Source organism: Aotus nancymaae, unplaced genomic scaffold (assembly GCF_030222135.1).
Source record: "Aotus nancymaae isolate 86718 unplaced genomic scaffold, 86718_ANA_hifiasm-v0.15.2.pri h1tg000029l, whole genome shotgun sequence".
NCBI classification, from domain to species: Eukaryota; Metazoa; Chordata; class Mammalia; order Primates; family Aotidae; genus Aotus; species Aotus nancymaae.
Genome location: NW_026988442.1, coordinates 68,062,425 through 68,080,827, shown reverse-complemented (window position 1 = coordinate 68,080,827; position 18,403 = coordinate 68,062,425). Strand labels below are relative to the sequence as shown.

Genomic DNA, 18,403 nt, shown 5'->3' with positions numbered 1-18,403 from the left:
TCAGAAGAAAAACAGTAATCTGTGTATGTCAGGCTTCTCATTTAATAATTTCCCCATTTTTCTTAAAGAAATTTTACTGTCCATCTTACAGAACGCTTCTTCCTGTTTCCAAATCTCTTAGAAACTTCACCAAAGCCTGTTTCTATCTTTAGAAATATTCTGATTGCCATAATCATTTCCAATCTGTTATTAGCCATGGGACCTCCACCCCAACTCCTTTCCAACCAATAACCCATATGTGAAACAGAAACAGAGCCTCTCTCCTGCTGCCCATCCTCTCAAACTCCCTTCCTCCCCAGCTCTGTCCACCAGTATGGCTACAGAGGCATTGCCACAAAACCCCAGTACTATGTTGGGCAATGTTTAAAGACACAGTTGGAACAAGCACTTTCTGGACCTAAATATATACCCCTCACCACAGCCCCCATGTCTAAACACAAACCTAAGATGGACCTATTGGAATGGCCAAATCTTTCTTTTCAGATCAACCAGGAAAAGACTAGATTTGAGAGAAGTTTTAAATGTCACTAAGATTGATGGTAAGCAAAAGAAATGCTCTGGGCACCTTAGCTTATTTCTGCTATAGTCAAGAGGCTATAGTCCTTGCAGTTGACTCACAGAGGTAGTCAAAAGGCAGGCAATAAGGTTAACATGAAACAAATCAACTTTGGACATTCAGGTTGATTCATGTACCATTGAAGAAAATGTCATGGCTGAAAATGCATGCCAGGGTGGAATGCATTCCTCACAACTGTCTTTTTGAGAGATTTTAATAAAAAGTACTTAAAATAGTAAGTTCAACCTATAACCTCATAAATAAATGCCCAAGGATAAAAGTCCATATGACAGAGATTATTAGTCATTTGTTTCTCAAAACACATTTGGAAGACAGCAGGTGAAAAAAAATGATACAAATTAGTGTATGATTAAAGAGAAAGAGAGTGTAATGGATAAAAGATTATTCCATATGTGAGCCAGGAAAGAGATATGAGGGTGTTAGCAACTGGAATAAGGAAACTGGCCTACGTATGGGGCAGCCAAGGAGAGAGGGAGTTGATGAAGCTCCATGTGTCCTATGTTACAGCTCAGGTTTAGGAGAGGGAGGGGTAGTTGTATCCTTTAGGCTGGTGTTTCACAGGTGTGTTTTGTGCAACACTAATTCCATGAAACACATGTAGATGTTGCACCAGAGACAGTTTTATTGGAAAACAAATTTGGAAAATGCTGAGTTAAATAAAGTTAAAGATTTCTTTACTATAGAACTCCCCAAAGTACATGGTACTGTATATTATAAACATGTTCATTCAGTAACTCTTTCGTTCATTCAAAAAGTACTTATTGAGCACCTACTTTGTGATGGGGATGTGATAACTGTTTCCCAAACTTAATGGAACAAATAACCTGTCCTCCTCCTCGCCCATCCATGCAGGACACAGCTTAAGAATTAACGGTCAACAAAGGTTACTCTATGAAATATTACTTGAGGTCCTAGGAGTTGATTAGCTAGAGTCTGAGAAGCATGGAGCAGCAAGATGGGTGGTAGCATATTTCATATAACAGAGATTGCAAAAGGAATGAGAAATACATTTACACGGGAAAATGATGAAACCCAAACCTGAAGCCATACACCAATGTGACATACCAGTAGACAAAAGGACATCTGAAAGAAAGCAGGAGAACCAGTGAAAAGTGACAGAAAATATGGTTCAAGGCTAACATGGATGACAGCAGAATAAATATCAAGTTTTTATCAAAATGATTTCTGTAGATTCCTGGATAGAAACCAAATTGAGGAGAAAGAAAATAGAAATTAAATAACTTTTCTAAAACGAACTGGGAAGACACATTGAGGCAGTTCAGCGATCTAAGGCCTTGGGTGATTTACAACCAAAACTATTTATTGTTGCCAAACAATGTGTTGGAAATTAATTATAAAATTAACATATTTAGACTCTAGCCACATAAGCAAATATCACAGATAATTAAAAAATCATGCTAGCTCACATGTGTTCAATATATCATTTACATGATGAGAAGATTTATATAACCTATAAAGTTTGAAAGTAAAAATTTTGATATGGCATACTCATGTGTACCCATACACCCCCATTCCTCCGCTACACTATCTTCACCAAATAAAGGAATCGAAAGCAAGGAAACCCATATCAATATAAAACTGGATGTTTGGAGACTACAACATAAAACAGAAAGACACACTTATCGTTGGCTGGTTGGCTGCAGTATGGCTGCATGCTTTGCTTTGCTGGTAATGGCTAAAAGCTAATATTCATAAAATAGGTGGCACATGTCTCTGAAGGATGTTTCAGTAAGAAACTCTGGCAGAACATTATTTAAATATACCTGAATCGCAGATGAGCCAGTCATGATGCACACCACACAAACGCTCTGGGGGAACACCCGCTCGGTCCCACCGTGGCTGTGAGGCCATGTTGTTAGATATTCAATGGTTGGTGCCTGAAATCTTGCCTCTCATGGTACAAACTTTTAAAGCCAACATGAAATATTGACAGCAGTCCGTGAGAGGATACTGAGCAAGAGTGTCTTGCTTAGACTATGAAGAATCTGTGGTAAGACAGGAAAAATGGGATCCACAGAAACTAGCTATAGTCAAAATTAATAAGCAAACACTACTTACTGGCCTGAGTAATGCATGCTGAAATAGGAAGAACATCTGTAGTTATCAGACTGACCTCATTAGCCATGAGTGGTCTCAGGGATAAGACACTTAGCAAAGACAGCAGCATCTTCCACTGAAAAGAGAATCTTCCATTGTTAAAAAGAAGCTTTAGCTTTCTCTTCTCTGCTTTAAAAGGTGCAGCATTTCCTGATGTCTGTCCTTTCAATAGCTGGGATATATATGGGCTGTCATAAGGAAAAGATGGTTCTATTTTCAACAGCCCGTTCCTTTATATTTTTATTTCCCACTACTATTTCTAAGAGTCATTTCTGAAAATCTAACACTTTCCAGATAACCTCATTTAAACCATTTGCTTATATGGCCTCTTCTGGCAACACAGTTTATGTGATTAGCATTATTTAACTTAAATAACTATGCCTAAATTCCCCATTCTCTCTTAATTTCAAAGTGTTTTAGATTGTATACATTGCTAATTTAACTGCCTACTAGTATGAGCAGTTTGTCTTATTCAATTTTATAAAATCCCTTTAGGATATATTCCTCCCACGTAGAAAATTTAAGGTCCTTATGAATGTATGAGAATAAGAAAAGCTACCTTGCATGTTGCCAGAACAAATGTTTATCAAACCCAGAGCCATCCTTGCTAACATATGTACACTCACTTCTCACGATCCCTACTCCCCCCTAAAAAGAGCTCTCTAAGAACAACAACAAAACTCTCTCGTTTACACAAGGTTTACTCTAGTAATTCAACACAGTTTGGCAGAGCCCTAGGCTAAACTGAAAACAGGAAATCTTTATTTTCCTACCTCCACGTTAAAACATTCTCCGCCCACTGGTGGTCAATTTCCCAAGGTCTTTATACCACTTTCTCAGTACCCAGGTAACTCCCAATACCCACTCACACCCTACTCCACCACTGCCACTATGGGTCTCCTTGCAGCCTACCTTGAAACTAACTCCCATTTGGGTCCAACTCTGAATCATGCTGGGCTCTCTGTTATTGGTCTTGTTAGAAACTAATCTTAAATTGTCACAATGCATTCATCATATTTTGTGCTCAATGCATTTCAACAGAGGCAATACCTTAATTCAAGGGAACTAGTCACAAATAGGATATGTTCAGGTACTACAGTAAGCCTGTGAGGAAGATTATTTTGGGGGGCAGGTAAAGAAACCTCTGTCAAGGACCTCGTTACTCCACTCAAGTAACAGGTATGTTGAAGTGGAAAGAATCCAGGCTGTGTTGGTAGAGAGGACTGCACAGGCATTTCTTCAATTTTGGAGTTTATTCAAATCAGTTAATTTCTCTGAACCTCGGTTTTCTAATCTGTAAATCAGGCTGGTAATATCTGCTCTTGTAAATTTCTTAAGAGCATTAAAAAAGAGAACGTGTTGGGCATGACATGTAGTAGGAGCTGAGTAAATCTAAGTAAACGCACCATTCCTTGCTCCCCTACATGATGTCCATACTTAAGCCATATTGGGTAACACTATATTCCCTGGTCAGTCAGTGAATGGGTCACTGTGTTGACTCAGCAAATGTTCATTCAAAAAATATTTAAGACCCTTCTATGTTTAAGAGGTTGTGTCTACACTATGAAGCTTTTAGTATGTGCAGTGACATTTCATACATTTGGTCTGTTAGACCCCCAAATTGTAAATTACCCACATAATCTTTAAACTAAACCATGTTTACTAAACTGTGTTATCTCTATCACTCAAAGACTCAGTGTTTTTCAAACTTAATAATCTGCATATCATTTTTTCTATTTGTAACTCAGAAGCCAAGTTTCAAAAGCTTCTATTTATTCACCTCACTTAATATGATGATGGTATAGAACAATGAAAGGTTTTCCCAATATGAATCTGAAGTAATCTCTTCCAAGCAAGAGGAAGTTGCTGTTTCCCATGTACATTTGCTCTACTTTCTATGTAAAAATTTACCTTGTCCACAAGTAAATGTTCTCATAACCTTTGGAATCAAATATCTCCTACAGCAACAATAAAGCATTGATGGAAACCCTAAAAATCGTTTCTAAGCATGTTCTATTCCATGATTTTTTATGGGAAGCCATTATTTGGAGGCTGAAAATAGGATGGGAAAATGTACTGGTACTGAAGAAAGAATAACTTTCTTCTTTCCAAACCAATGTAAGAATTATCCTAGGGCAGTTTTTCTAATTTGAGAGATTCTTTTGGAGCATGACATGATTTTACTGAATACTATGGTAGAAAAAGGGCAATGGGACAACAATATGATGGGTCAAATTTCCTGAACAGAGTATCAGAATAGTAACAGAAAAGGAGACACTATATTTCTGTTGATAGATAGTGACAAAAATACACTATTTTGAAAGAATAACAAGCTGACTATCAATACTGATGAGAAAATGTGGGGAATAAATAGGAGAAATGTTTGTACATTTTATTCTAAAGCCAAATGTTACTTTTTAAAAAATTTAAATAAATAAATAATAAAGATTTGTGTTTCAGGAAAGGAATTTTTCTTTAAAATGTGGTTGTGAATAAAGTCATTTAATCTTTCTAAACCTGAGTTTTCTCATCTGAACAATGAGAATGAGGCTAGTCTTAGAATTCTCACAGAGGTAATAAGGATTAAGCATCTAATCAAGTCTAATGATTTCTTATTATTAAGAGGCAAAATGGCAAAAAAAAGGGGTCTAGGCATATTGACTGGTTGTAAATTCAGGGCTCTGTCACTTTTTAGCTTATCTGAGAAAAGTCTTTTCTCTAAGAATCAGTTGCGTCATCTGTAAAATGGGAATAACAGTAACACTACCGTGCAGAATTATGTTTCCATGTTGTTTGGCACATATTAAGAACACATGTTCTCACTCATAGGCGGGTGGTGAACAAGGAGAACACATGGACACAGGGAGGGGAGCACTATACACGGGGGTCTGTTGGGGGGAGGGGGGGGACAGCGGGGGGGTGGGGAGTTGGGGAGGGATAGCATGGGAAAAAATGCCAGATATAGGTGAAGGGGAGGGAGGCAGCAAATCACACTGCCACGTATGCACCTATGCAACAACCTTGCATGTTTTTCACATGTACCCCAAAACCTAAAATGCAATAAAAAAAAAAAAGAACTCAGTTATTACTGATCACTATTTTTTATTATTGATAATAGTGGTAAAGATCATCATTGCATTTAATTGTTATTAGAGAAACAGTCAACATTCTAAAACCTCTAGTCTAACATTCCACTGACCCTTTCATAGTTGAGCCTACTTTATAAACTAGAGACCCATGTCTTCTTCAAGACATATTTTTCTTATTACTTCTTATACTTTAGCCATACGCTTAAGGCAGGTACTTTTAATGTTATCTTCTTTTCATTTGTATACTAATCAAATAATTGTACTCATACCTAGAGATGCATTAATTGCAAAAAGATCCAATGTTATTAATTAAATGAATATATTCCTCCATTTCTATTATGTCTTTCCTATGATACTGTTTTCTACCTTGCACTTTTCCTTGTCTTTACTTGTATTCCTTCATTTTTCTGAGAGGTTCTGTCATTTTCCTTCTTAAAACTGAATAAACCAGGAAAATACAACCAGAAAATTTAAAACTTCAGTTTCCAGATCTCTGAAGCATGAACAGATGGACATCAAAAATCTAGTCTTTTTTTCTTTTTCATTTGCCTATCCACAACCTGAATATATCAAAATTACCAGCAAAGCCAACTTTCAGCACAACCACCTTTTTTTTTTTTTTTTTTTTTTTTGGCTCTCACATTAAATGTTAGGACACTAAGTATTGATTCAATTCAAATTCTGATTATATTGCTATCTAATTTTTAAGCCATAGAAACTGACCTCATCCAGAATATTGGAAAACATAACTTTGTTAATTTTACATCTGAAATAAAACCTTTAAGTATACAAAATGATATATAAACACTTCTACTTACTTCAGCTTTTCTACATTTTTTAGTACTTCTTAGGAAAAAGGGAGTAAAAATAAAACAGATGGATACATTTGAAATATCTGACTTGCTGGGCCATTACTCATTACTATAATATAAGCAAGGCTTGAAGGCAAAGACAGCAAATACTCAGTGAAAACACTGAGTAAAAAGATTCAGAGGAAGAAACAGTCACTCATCATTCAACAAAAATTAGAGTGCCTACTATCTGCCAGGTAAATTAGCTAAGATATCCTCATGGAACATATAATGTCGCAGGTGCTTCAATCAGGAAAGAATTAGGTGCTACAAGATGAGAACCGAGACCTAGAAAGGGAGTTAGTACCGGGGAAGGCTCTCTAGAGAAGAGGATCTGAAGTCATGACCTTCATGATGATTAGAATTTAGCCAGGTATGGGAGCAAGAGCTGGGTTGTGCTAAAAGTAACAGCATGAGCATAAAGCCCAGGGAAAGAGAGAACATGGTCCAGAGATAAAAAGCAAAATATGACCAGAGCATTGACTGGGCAGAGGTAGATGGGAAGGTATGGGGAGGGGAGGGACAAAAGATGAAGCCTGAAAAATAAGCAGGGAGAGGTCTTTCTGTCCTTAATGATACAAGTGAGGGGCCAGATTGAGTCTGGATAAACATTCCGGATACAGCTTGAATGGATTGGGGCAAAGATGGTAGAGCAAACACCGATGTTCAATCCTCCCTTGCCTTTTCAATTCCTACTAAAATAATGGTAGGAAATTTATTTAAAAGGCATACGCTTACTAGGATAAAAAGAAAAACTGGGAAGGACTGCAATGGAAAAGAATGTGAACCAAATTGCAGAAGATGGAAAGCAGATGGATGAGTGGTGGTTGAGCAGACAGGAGAAGGCAGAATATCCGTAAGAATGCAGGATGGAAGGATGGATGGATGGATGGATGGGGAGGGAGGGGGAGAGAGAGAGAGAGAGAGAGAGAGAGAGAGAGAGAGAGAGAGAGAGAGTGTGTGTGTGTGTGTGTGTGTGTGTGGTTTTAGCCAAGAAGGTTGCCTGTTCCACAGAAACTCTGAAAGGCTCAGGAACTTATCAGTCCAGGTTCTCTATGGAGCAAGAACTAAAAACAGAAGAATTGATAGCGATTTTACATAGAGTGAAATCAAACACCTTGATAACCTCTCTAAGCCCATGCAGCTCCCACTTCAACAGCAGAAAGGATGCTTCCTAACTTGAGGGGTTAAACCAGAGACCAGGCAAGGCCAAAGGCAAGGGTGAGTGAAGTGAAAGTATGCCCATTCATTGGTGACGTTTGTCCAGAAACTTTCACCTATTTGGCTCCCAGATAGCTGGAGATTCCCCTTCTAGGAAATAAGAGCCTTTCTCTAGAAACTAACTAGACTGATTTAGTGAAACTGAAATGTGGGTGATGCCACAACACAACAATTGAATTTGTTCGTTTGTTTCATGAGAAAGGTCACCAGTCAACAAGCCCTGTCTCTGAACAGAGAACTTCTAATCATCTCTCACAGTCTTGCTCTTCAATAGGAATTGACAGTCAGGAACCACCAGACACTTGAGGATAACTCTTAACATGGAATAAACAAGACAAAACATAAAAAGGGAACTTGCGATATGGAAGTGCTGGAAAGGGAAGGGTGTGGTCCCTTTAAATGATACAGAATGGAGTAAGGGAAGTGCTGGGTATTGGAGGGTGGGGTCCTTGGCTAGGGCTCCACCCCCACGAACCTATGTGAGGACAGGCATTTCCTGCCCAAATGTTGCATTTCCCAAGACATCCTGGCCTGCCACGTCCCCATGCTGTGCCTATAAAAACCGGATACCCCAGCAGGCAGACACACAGGCGGCTGGACACTGAGAGGAGCACATTAGCAGAGGAACACACAGGTGGTTGGACATGGAGAGGAACCACTGACAGGCACTGGGCCGGCAGACCACCGACTGGCAGAACAATGAGGAGTTTAGGGGAAAACCTTCCCACTCGATCCCCTTCTGGCTTCCTCCATCTGCTGAGAGCTACTTCCACTCAATAATACCTTGCACTCATTATCCAGTCCCAGGTGTGATTCGATTCTTCTGGTACACCAAGGCAAGAACCCAGGATACAGAAAGCCCTTTGTCCTTGTGACAAAGTAGAAGTCTAATTGAGCTGGTTAAGACAAGCCGCCTATAGACGGCAAAACTAAAACAGCACCCTGTAACACACGCCCACTGGGGCTTCAGCTGTAAACATTCACCCCTAGATACTGCATGGGGTCAGAGCCCCACAGCCTGCCATCTGTATGCTCCCCTAGAGGTTTGCACAGTGGAGTACTGAAGAAGTGAGTCACACCCTCATCGTACGCCCTGCTAGGGGAACAAGGGAACTTTTTCTGTTTCACTTAGAAGAAACTGAGACAATGTAGAGAAAAGAAGAAAACTTAAAAAAAACCCTATAAGAAATATCCACGATGATAAGATTTTGCATCCATGGCAGAAAAGACAAATGCAATAAGAAAAGTACATCCAAGAACAAAAAAAAACTGCTTGCAATTAAAAATATCATAACTAAAAAAAGAAAAAAATCAATGGAAGGGCTGAAAGATAAAGTGGAGAAACTCTTGTAGAAGGCACAATAAGAACAAAAACAAAAATAAGGAATATGGGAAAAGAGATAAAATAAGGTCAATTTAGGAACTGAAGAAAGTGAATACCGAGAAAATAAAGTGGGAAGAAAATCAAAGAAAAAAATATAAGAAATTTCTTTGTACTAATGGATTGAGTTCTCAGAATAACAAAGCAACAAAAATTTAATCCAGGTAGAATTATTATAGAATTTCAGAATACCAGAGGTAAATCAGAAGGTCCTAATACCTTTTGGGTGAGGGAGCAAGGGGAGTCACATGCAAGGAATCAGAAAAAAGACTGCGGGGGAGGAAATTTAAAAAGCAGAAACAATGGAACATGACCTCAAACTTTTGAAATAAATGGTTTCCAATGAGAGTTCAATACTCGGTCAAATATCAATCAAATGTGAGGTAGGCTAGAGTCATTTTCAGGCATGCAAGGCTCTTACGTACTCTTTTTCTTGAGAAGATACTAGTGGACGTGCTCCTCTATAGGAAAAAAGTAAACCAAGGAAGAGAAAGACATAGAATCTAGGACATAGTTGACCCAAAGCCCCAAGGTGCAAATAGAACAAACAGGAGCAAGAGAATTGAGGCCTCCAGGAAGGTAGAGTCCAAGAAAAAAAATGGAAATGACAAGTTTCCTAATGTGGTTGACACTGAGCAGATGAATTAGTGATAGTGACAGTGCTTGGGAATGGATTTGTTGATAGTGACAAGAAACCAAACAAATAAAGCCAATGTAATAATTAGCTCTAGGAAAAAATGAAGAGTTGTTTGAGAAAGGAAATCTAATCATAGAACACAATGAGGCTCAGCAGGGAACACTTTTTACATAGTAATAATGCTATAAACACAGAATATTTATTTAACCAAAAGTTGAGATATAGTCATATTGGAAAAACAGGGTGAGGAAAAATGTGTGTATGCATCTGTGCTTATAAAAGAGAGCTAACTAAATCATTTCCAAAGGCAGGAAAGTCAATAGATTTCTCACATTTAAAAAAAAAAATCAAGAAATAGCAAGATAAGAAATGACTACAATTTTGTCAGAGGGTAGCCTCTGAGGAAGCTATAGGGTGTGGGGGTAGGGAGGACTGAGGAAGAAAATTTTGCTTTTTATTATGAACCTTTTGTTGCACTCTCTGATCTTTTAAAACTAAATACATGTATTATCTTCAGGATTCACGATTTTTGTAATCTCTGGAAATATGTCCAAAAATCTCTTTGAATATTGCCTCTTAATTTTTCTCTAGTTTTTCCTTCTGAAACTCCTATTAAACATATGTTGGATTCTCATCTTTTAAGATCTTAACATCTGTTTCCTATTTTTTCTTTTTAAAATTTCATATATATATATATGAGATGGGGTCTTGCTGTGTTGCCCAAGCTGGAGTGCAGTGGCATGATCACAACTCACTGAAGTTCGCTCAAGCAGTTCTCTCACTTCAGTTTCCCAAGCAGCTGAGATTGCAGACTCATGCTGCTATGCCCAATACCTTTCCTATTTTCAGTATCTTCTTCCATTTTGCTACATTCTTTTAAATTTTTAATATCTAGTTTCTAGGTTGCTAATTCTCTCTTTATCAATGTGTAATACTTAGCATGTCCACTGAGTTAATTTTGATGAATATATAAAAATTCCATGTAGTCCTTTAAAAATTTGCATTATTTTTTAGAGTATAGTTTTTATTTCTCATGTTTTCAGTTTATTTCTTATGCCATTATTTTAAAACCTACTTTATCTTCTCTATCCATAAATTCTAGTATCTGAGGTTCTTGAGAGTCTAATCCTATAGTGAGTTGTAAGAGGCAGTTTCTGATTTGTTCAAACTGGGCTAGATAATGGATAGAACACATCAGAAGAGGTTTTGTGAAGAGGTGAGGAAGGTGACAAGTTCACTTCTAGGCATCACTCAGCATGACTTGGAAGAGCTACTGATGCACCAAAGTGAGCCAATGGAAAGGGGTTTAAATCCAGATTCTATCCTTCCTTAAAAAGAAAAAAAAAAAAAAGAACTAGTGTTCTAAAGTGTAAGATATTTACTTAAGCTATTAGGCACCAGCAGATATTTATAGAGTGCCCACTCAAACTCAAATCTCACTCTTACAGGAAAAATAATTAGAAGATAAATCAGATCTTTAAACATTCTATAGCTGAATTTCTTTCTTCTGAGCTTTAAACAAATTTTGCATGTTGGTTGTTTAAAGATCACAACAATTCATGGTCTTCTTTCAGAAAATAGTGAACATTATTGTGAGCTACAACATTATTTCCAGAAGAGTTTTTACTTTCCACCTTGAAACATCTTTTCTTTGAAAAGTAAGTTCATGAATATGGACAAATACTCTCAGTAGAGACAATATAAATTCAGAGTTTGTGTTAATATCATTGTGGGTCATGGCCACAAAGACATACAAACATCTCCATAAATACAAAATTAGATATAAATGAAAACTGTATATCTTTAAACATATAATATTCTAGAAAAAGTATTATTCAATGGAGTTCTCATATAAAATAAAAATAATTCTTATAACTTAAAAAGGTAATTATTCCATTATTTAGATGTATTGAGAGTCTGCACGGGCTATCTTAAAGTATTGTGTATATCACCTGAACCAACAATATATTACATATTTAACACTTCAGAAATGTATGCCAGGGTATAACTGAATCCTAATGGTGTCAAAAGCCAGATTATTCTAGAACTAGATATTAGTTTGGGAATACAGACAGCAAATGGCCAGATGGCCCTGCAGTAAACTGCTGAAGGCCATTTAAAACCAATCCATGTGTAGATGTATTCCAACAGAGAATTACGGGCAACAAATCAATGAGATACCAAAAATTGTGTAACAATATCTTTGTTAAGCCAGAAATAACATTCCAATTTTACAGAACTTGAATTAAAACAAATCTTATTCTTTACTTCCCTGTGGTAAATAAATGAGCAAAATCAACTCTGTTGTCTAGCAGGTTTATGGTCCACAGTATGCGCTTACTATGCGGTTGCTGAACGAATGAACGCCTTGGTATGAGGAAGTGGAAAAGGGTATGCATACACTATTCTATGCTTTTCTGGGTCCTCGGAGTTTGAGTATATTTTATTTAGGTGGTTTGCATATATGAAGTGGAAAGAGGAAGGTCGGTTGAAGGGTAATTATTTCTTGATGGAAGAATATAAAAAGTATAAACAGATCAGCTATCGCTTAAGCAAACTCAGCTCTTCATTCCTGATCTACAATGCAAATGGTATACAAAGTAAGGTTTCATTAAAGAGTGACTGTCACATCAACAGGAAAGAGAATGAAGACCTGCTATGCAGTATTATTAGATATATTGAATTTGTTGTCACTAAGATCAACAAAACACTGCTTTGAAGGACTACACACTGTGACACAGAAATAGCTTTGCTACAGAGAACACTCCTTTGATATAATTTTTTTTTCATTTTATTGTAATGGGGTTATACTTCTAGAAGAAATGAATATCAATTTACTGATGGCTTGGACTACTACTTAAAAAGTAATACACCAATCAGAAAGCATCTGTGATAACTAACAATCTATTTTGAAAGAAAAAAATTAGAATCTTTCTATCACATGATAGCCCCATAACACAAAATAACTCCGTATCATAGGATGTGGAATGGGACTTCTCTTATCATCTTGGCATTTCAGCTGAGGCTCTAATGCTGAGGATTAATACCTACAAACGCTAAACAGAGGTGCTAGGCACACCTCTGCAGGACTTGCTAAAGACAGAAATATTATCTGTAAAATACTCTTACCCTATCACTCTCTAACAGCCTATGTAAGAAAAGGGTAGAGACTGGGACGTCTGCCAGAAGAGGGGTTGGCATCTCTTTCCCCAAGCTGGATGACTGCCAAACTGCCGAAACTCAACACCTGCCTCATTCCACTCCTAGTACAGAGCACAGAATTCTTGGGAGAACCTACTGCATGCCCCCTAAAATATGGGGCATAGATCATGGTGATGGCCGTGATTTGAGATTCTGAAGGAGGGAGGCTGACCAAAGTTGTCCCCATGGCAGGTCAAGGAGAAAGGCAAGCAATGGAAGCAGTCTCTATTTTTAACATTTGTAAGGAAGAAGATGTCTGATGTGTTTTCCCGTGGGCCTAGTGGTAGGGGGAGGGCGCTAGGCTTACACAGTATTGAAAGGACTATGCTTAAGGGCCTTTAGGGCAAGGTACATGCAAGTGGGGTACAACCTGAGAAAAGGAGGTGATTAGAAGTTACCCAGATAAAGTTTCATCCATGACAGGTGTATTAACTCTGTGTATGAGGTCTCCATACGTGTGTCTCAAAAGAACATAACTAAGTGCCACACAGAAGACTCAACCAAAGGCATCTGACACCTATGACAGGCCCTCAAACAGCTCCATCTCTATAACTAGCCACACTCCCCCTTTTTCTGTCATCCGGACCCTCCCAGTCCAGTCCCTACTGCAGAAGCCTGAAGGAGAGAGGAGAAGGCAAGAACAGATGTGTAAGTAACTGGTCTATTGAGTAAGTTGGACTTTATAGGGTATAATGAAAGAGCAGTTTTAGTTTCCCTTCCACCACTGCCTTCAATCACTCTCAGATCTTCTTCTTGTGGGTGACAACTTGGGTAGATACTATGGTTTTCTGGCTTGTGGCTAATTTCTTCTGGTACTGCTAGCATATTTTTCTTCTTCCTACATTATAATCTAGGGTTAGAAGAGGTCTTCTCAAACATGGTGCTAAAGGTAGAAACCACAAAAGTAAAGAATAAACTTGGCCAGAAGCGGTGGCTCATGCCTGTAATCCCAGCATTTTGGGAGGCTGAGGTGGGTGGATCACCTGAGGTCAGGAGTTTGGGACCAGCCTGGCCATGGTAAAACCCCATCTCTACCAAGAATACAAAAAAATTAGCCAGGCATGGTGGCACACACCTGTGATCCCAGCTACTCAGAAGGCTGAGAAGCACTTGAACCCAGGAGGAGGAGGTTACAGTCAGCTGAGATTGTGCCACTGCACTCCAGCCTGAGTGACAGAGTGAAACTCCATTGAAAAAAAAGAAAAAAAAAAAAGAATGGACTCATCTGTGTAAAATAATATAATATATCCTAAGCTTCATAAATACAACTGAAAGACAACCCACAAAAGTATAAAAATTATTTGCAGTATATACAACAAAGTTAATCAATTAACTCTTGGAAATCAATGGGGGCTCACCGTCAGGGTCAATTAGCTACCCTCTACTATGTGACCTAGCAGCTGTGTGACTTCAGATGATTCACTTAACATCTCTGGGCTTCAGTTCCTTTTCTACAAAGGGGGATTAATACCATTACTGACATTACTGGGTTGTGGGGAGGATTAAATAAGCTAATTTATGTAAAGCACTTAGCACAGCATCCAGGCAAGAGTATGTACTCAAATAAATGTCAGCCTTTTATCCTCATCACCATCATCAAATCTCCAAGCAGCAAGTGATAGGTAGTATAAATTGATTTGTAAGCACTCTTCCCCTATTTTGTTTGTATTGACATAGTTTTCCAGAATAAGCATGTGTTACTTTGGTAGGGAAAATACACAAACTATTTCAATTAAAAAAGAAGAATAAAGTCATTTGTGAGCCTCTGCCAACTTTACAAAGTAGAGAAAAGCAGCTGTAGTTTTTTACTTGGGCTAGAGAATATCCTCCTGCTCAGTTTGTTATACATAATGTCCCTGAGTTATTAGATAGGCAAAATGGTTCTCTTCCAATGGAGGCAAGAGCCATCTGGTCATTCATTGATAGAAATAAATATCTGATTACCAATTACGTTTCCACTGATCAGCTTATATACACATGAGACTTGCAAAAGGTATAAAGGCCTTAGAAAACCCTCATAGGAACAGAATCCAACATTTTGTATCACAGCTTTTTATTATGTTGTCACATTGGGTTTTACTTGTTTATCACGTCACCTCATTTACCCTAATGAAAAATTACTCCTAGGACTCAGTTTCCTTTACTGGCCTCGCCATTCATTCTGGGCACAATTTTACAAAAATAAGGCAAATGGAAAGATACTGATGTCACTGTCAGATGAAGCAAAACCACATGAGAGTCCCTGGCTCTGGTGCTCATTTAAGTTAGGCTGAAGTAAGAGGGAAGAAGTTCTGGGATGTATGTGTCACAGTATTTGAAATGGCTGCCTTCCGCAAACAAGCCCAATTTACAAGAGAAGCACAATATAAGGTAGAGGAGGGTTTCAAGTTTTAAACTATGTTACTAAGTACACATTTGCTTCTAAACTTTAAAGCAGTGCTGAATCGCATTTGGATAGAGTTATAGCATTGCTTTAAACACACACGCACACCCAGAGACACACATCATGGAGGTAATCCAGTTACTCCTGCAGCACAGATGTGCACAAGAATGTTCTAAGTGATTAAGATAGGGCTTTAAAGTTAGTTAATTAGAAACATCTCTTTTTCTATGATCAACACTGATATCAGCCCAAGTTCTGGTTGGTGGAATTTAAATTTCAATCTAGTTTTAAATGTTAAGATGCACTTTGGACTTGCTCTTGTGCTGTAGAATTGGCTTTGTTTGGGGGCTTTCGGTATCTGAACTCCTTCAATCAGTTCTAACAGTTTTAAAAATAGAATTCTGTTCACCTGATATTATTAAACAGAGCTTCTTATAAATAGCATTTATCCCTTCTTGGAAGGAAGGGTAACAAGTCATAAATGTAATATTGTAAAACCTATTTTGATAGAAAAGAAATCACTTGTCATTGTAAGAGCAACCATATCACTCTGCTCTGATTATTGGTATGATCCTTTCTAAAAAGGCCATAGGACTGTTGAGAGGCTAAAGTATAACAATGCATAGGAAAGTGTTCAGTATAGTGGTTGGCACAAATACTTGCTTAAGAAAGTTCAATTTTGCAAAATGAAGGTTATTGCAAGAGAAAGTGAACTTAGAGAGTTACAATAAACATATACTGGCTGGGCATGGTGGCTCATGCCTGTAATCCCAGCACTTTGGGAGGGCCAGGCAGGTGGATCACAAGGTCAGGAGACCAAAACCATCCTGGCTAACACAGTGAAACCTCGTCTCTACTAAAAATACAAAAAATCAGTCGGGTCTGGTGGCATGTGCCTGTAGTCCCAGCTACTCGGGAGGCTGAGGCAGGAGAATTGCCTGAACCCAGAAGGTGAAGGCTGCAGTGAGCCAAGATTGCGCCACTGCACTCCAGCCTGGGTGACAGAGCAAGACTCCGTCTCCCAAAAAAAAAAACCACCCAACAAACAAAACCCAAAAAACAACAAAAACATGTACTTACTTTTAAAAGTCCAAATTTTATTTTCACAAGACTTAAATATCAAACTCTCAACCTCTGTATGTTATATTGGAAAAATATTTCTGCTATTGGAGATTTTTAAAGTTACAGTCACATTAAAGTTCCAAAGGACCAATGAAGTTGCTTCCTGTTGGCCTTACACCTCCTGACCCAAGCCACACGCACAGAGAACACAAGGTTACTCCTGGCCTCCTGGAGCCATGTTGACGAGACAATGCTTCCACCGACGAGCAGAACAATCCAATTTCCCTGGATTACTAAAGAATGGATCAATTAGGTCATCTTCTAACAAATACATATTGTTCTTCTATTGGAACACAATACGGATATATATCTCTTTGAAAGAGATATACTTGATAATTTCTGCCTGCTAGGATTAATGAATCTGTTGGTGTTAATGGCAAAGACTTATTTGCAAAAGGGTAGCCATTTGATTTTATTTTATTCGTATTTTGTTCACAACACTAGAGGGGTTGGTAACTGTGCCAGTTAAATTTCCCTCTCACTAAGGTGGTCGCATTTCTGAGAAACAGGGCTGGGAGGGAATTTGCAGGGTGTCTGTGTAAAAATTCATCAATAGGAGGGTGAAAGAAGCAAAATACCTTTAGAATTAAATTACCTTGGACTCAAATTTCAGGGTCACCACCTAACAGGTAAATAACCCTAGGCCAATATTAGCTGAGACTTTTGTTTTTACTTAACAAATGGAAACAACCTCCTAAGGATGTTTTAAGGATTAGTTGAAATGGTGTATGGATAACTATTAGCGGGAGACTATGCATCAATAAATTCATTTCTCACTGAGACTAACTTCCCCAGAAAGACAACACATCTTCTTAGCCTAGATAAAGTGGTTGGTGATGTTTTAGGTATCATGATTAGAGGGAGAGTCCTAGAAAAGACCCAGAATTGGTTGATGAATTTATATATTTTCTTATATTTATTTTTATGTCTGCTGTAAATAGCCCCACTGAATTTCTCACCTTGCACTAGTGGCTACTGCTCATGGTAGGGGTCTAAAAACTTCCCAGACACCTGACAGTGAGCACGGCAAACAACAATGATGACAACCACCATCTTCCCTCCCTTGTAATGTGTTCTCTTCTTCCATTATTTCTGACTGGTATAGATGCACTAAGAACGCAAAGAAAATTATGGATAAATAGGAAAGACCTGTTTGAGAAATATTATTCAAATTGGTTAAGTGTAGATGCTTGAGAACTGGCTTTTAAAAAACATGCTAGTAAAGCTCAGGGAGAGGAGGAAAGAACAGGAAAAAACCCATAACTAGACACCAATATCAAAATTTTCATTCTTAAGATTGCTTTCCTTTTTTTCACTTTCTCTTAGTCAAAACACTGTCAAGTCATAACTTATGCTAAGAGCACTGAGAAGTTTTCAAATAGGCAGACAGATATTATCTTCCCATTGTGTTATTATACTTATATTGTGTTAAAGGTTCAATTCTATAGCCTGTATATAATTACACAGGATAGTGTGACTGTATGTGTGTGTGTGTGTACACATCAACATTTATTTGCATTTTTCTAGACAGGAGCTCATAGATTTCGCCTAATTTCTTAAGAGATTTATGACATCTTTATGAGGTTGAGAAGAATTCATTCATTCCATGAATATATTTTGTATGAATACTTTTTGTTAGGCACTATGGTAAGCAAAGGAACACATGAAAGACCGTGTTTGGCTTTTACAGTTTAGAGTGTAGCAAATGATTTGGATAAAGGGGTTGGAGTGAGGTGAAAGTATTAATCTTATCACCTTACTGATTACTCTTCTCTCCTAATTCCACCCTACCCCATATGAATCTTCTTCCCCACGTGTCACAA

The 18,403-nt window shown here is 38.0% G+C and overlaps 1 protein-coding gene across 1 annotated transcript in view; it reads right to left on the bottom strand.

The window, feature by feature from the left end:
• GTDC1 (glycosyltransferase like domain containing 1) overlaps window positions 1–18,403 on the bottom strand; it is a 406,979-nt gene that overhangs the window by 65,988 nt on the left and 322,588 nt on the right.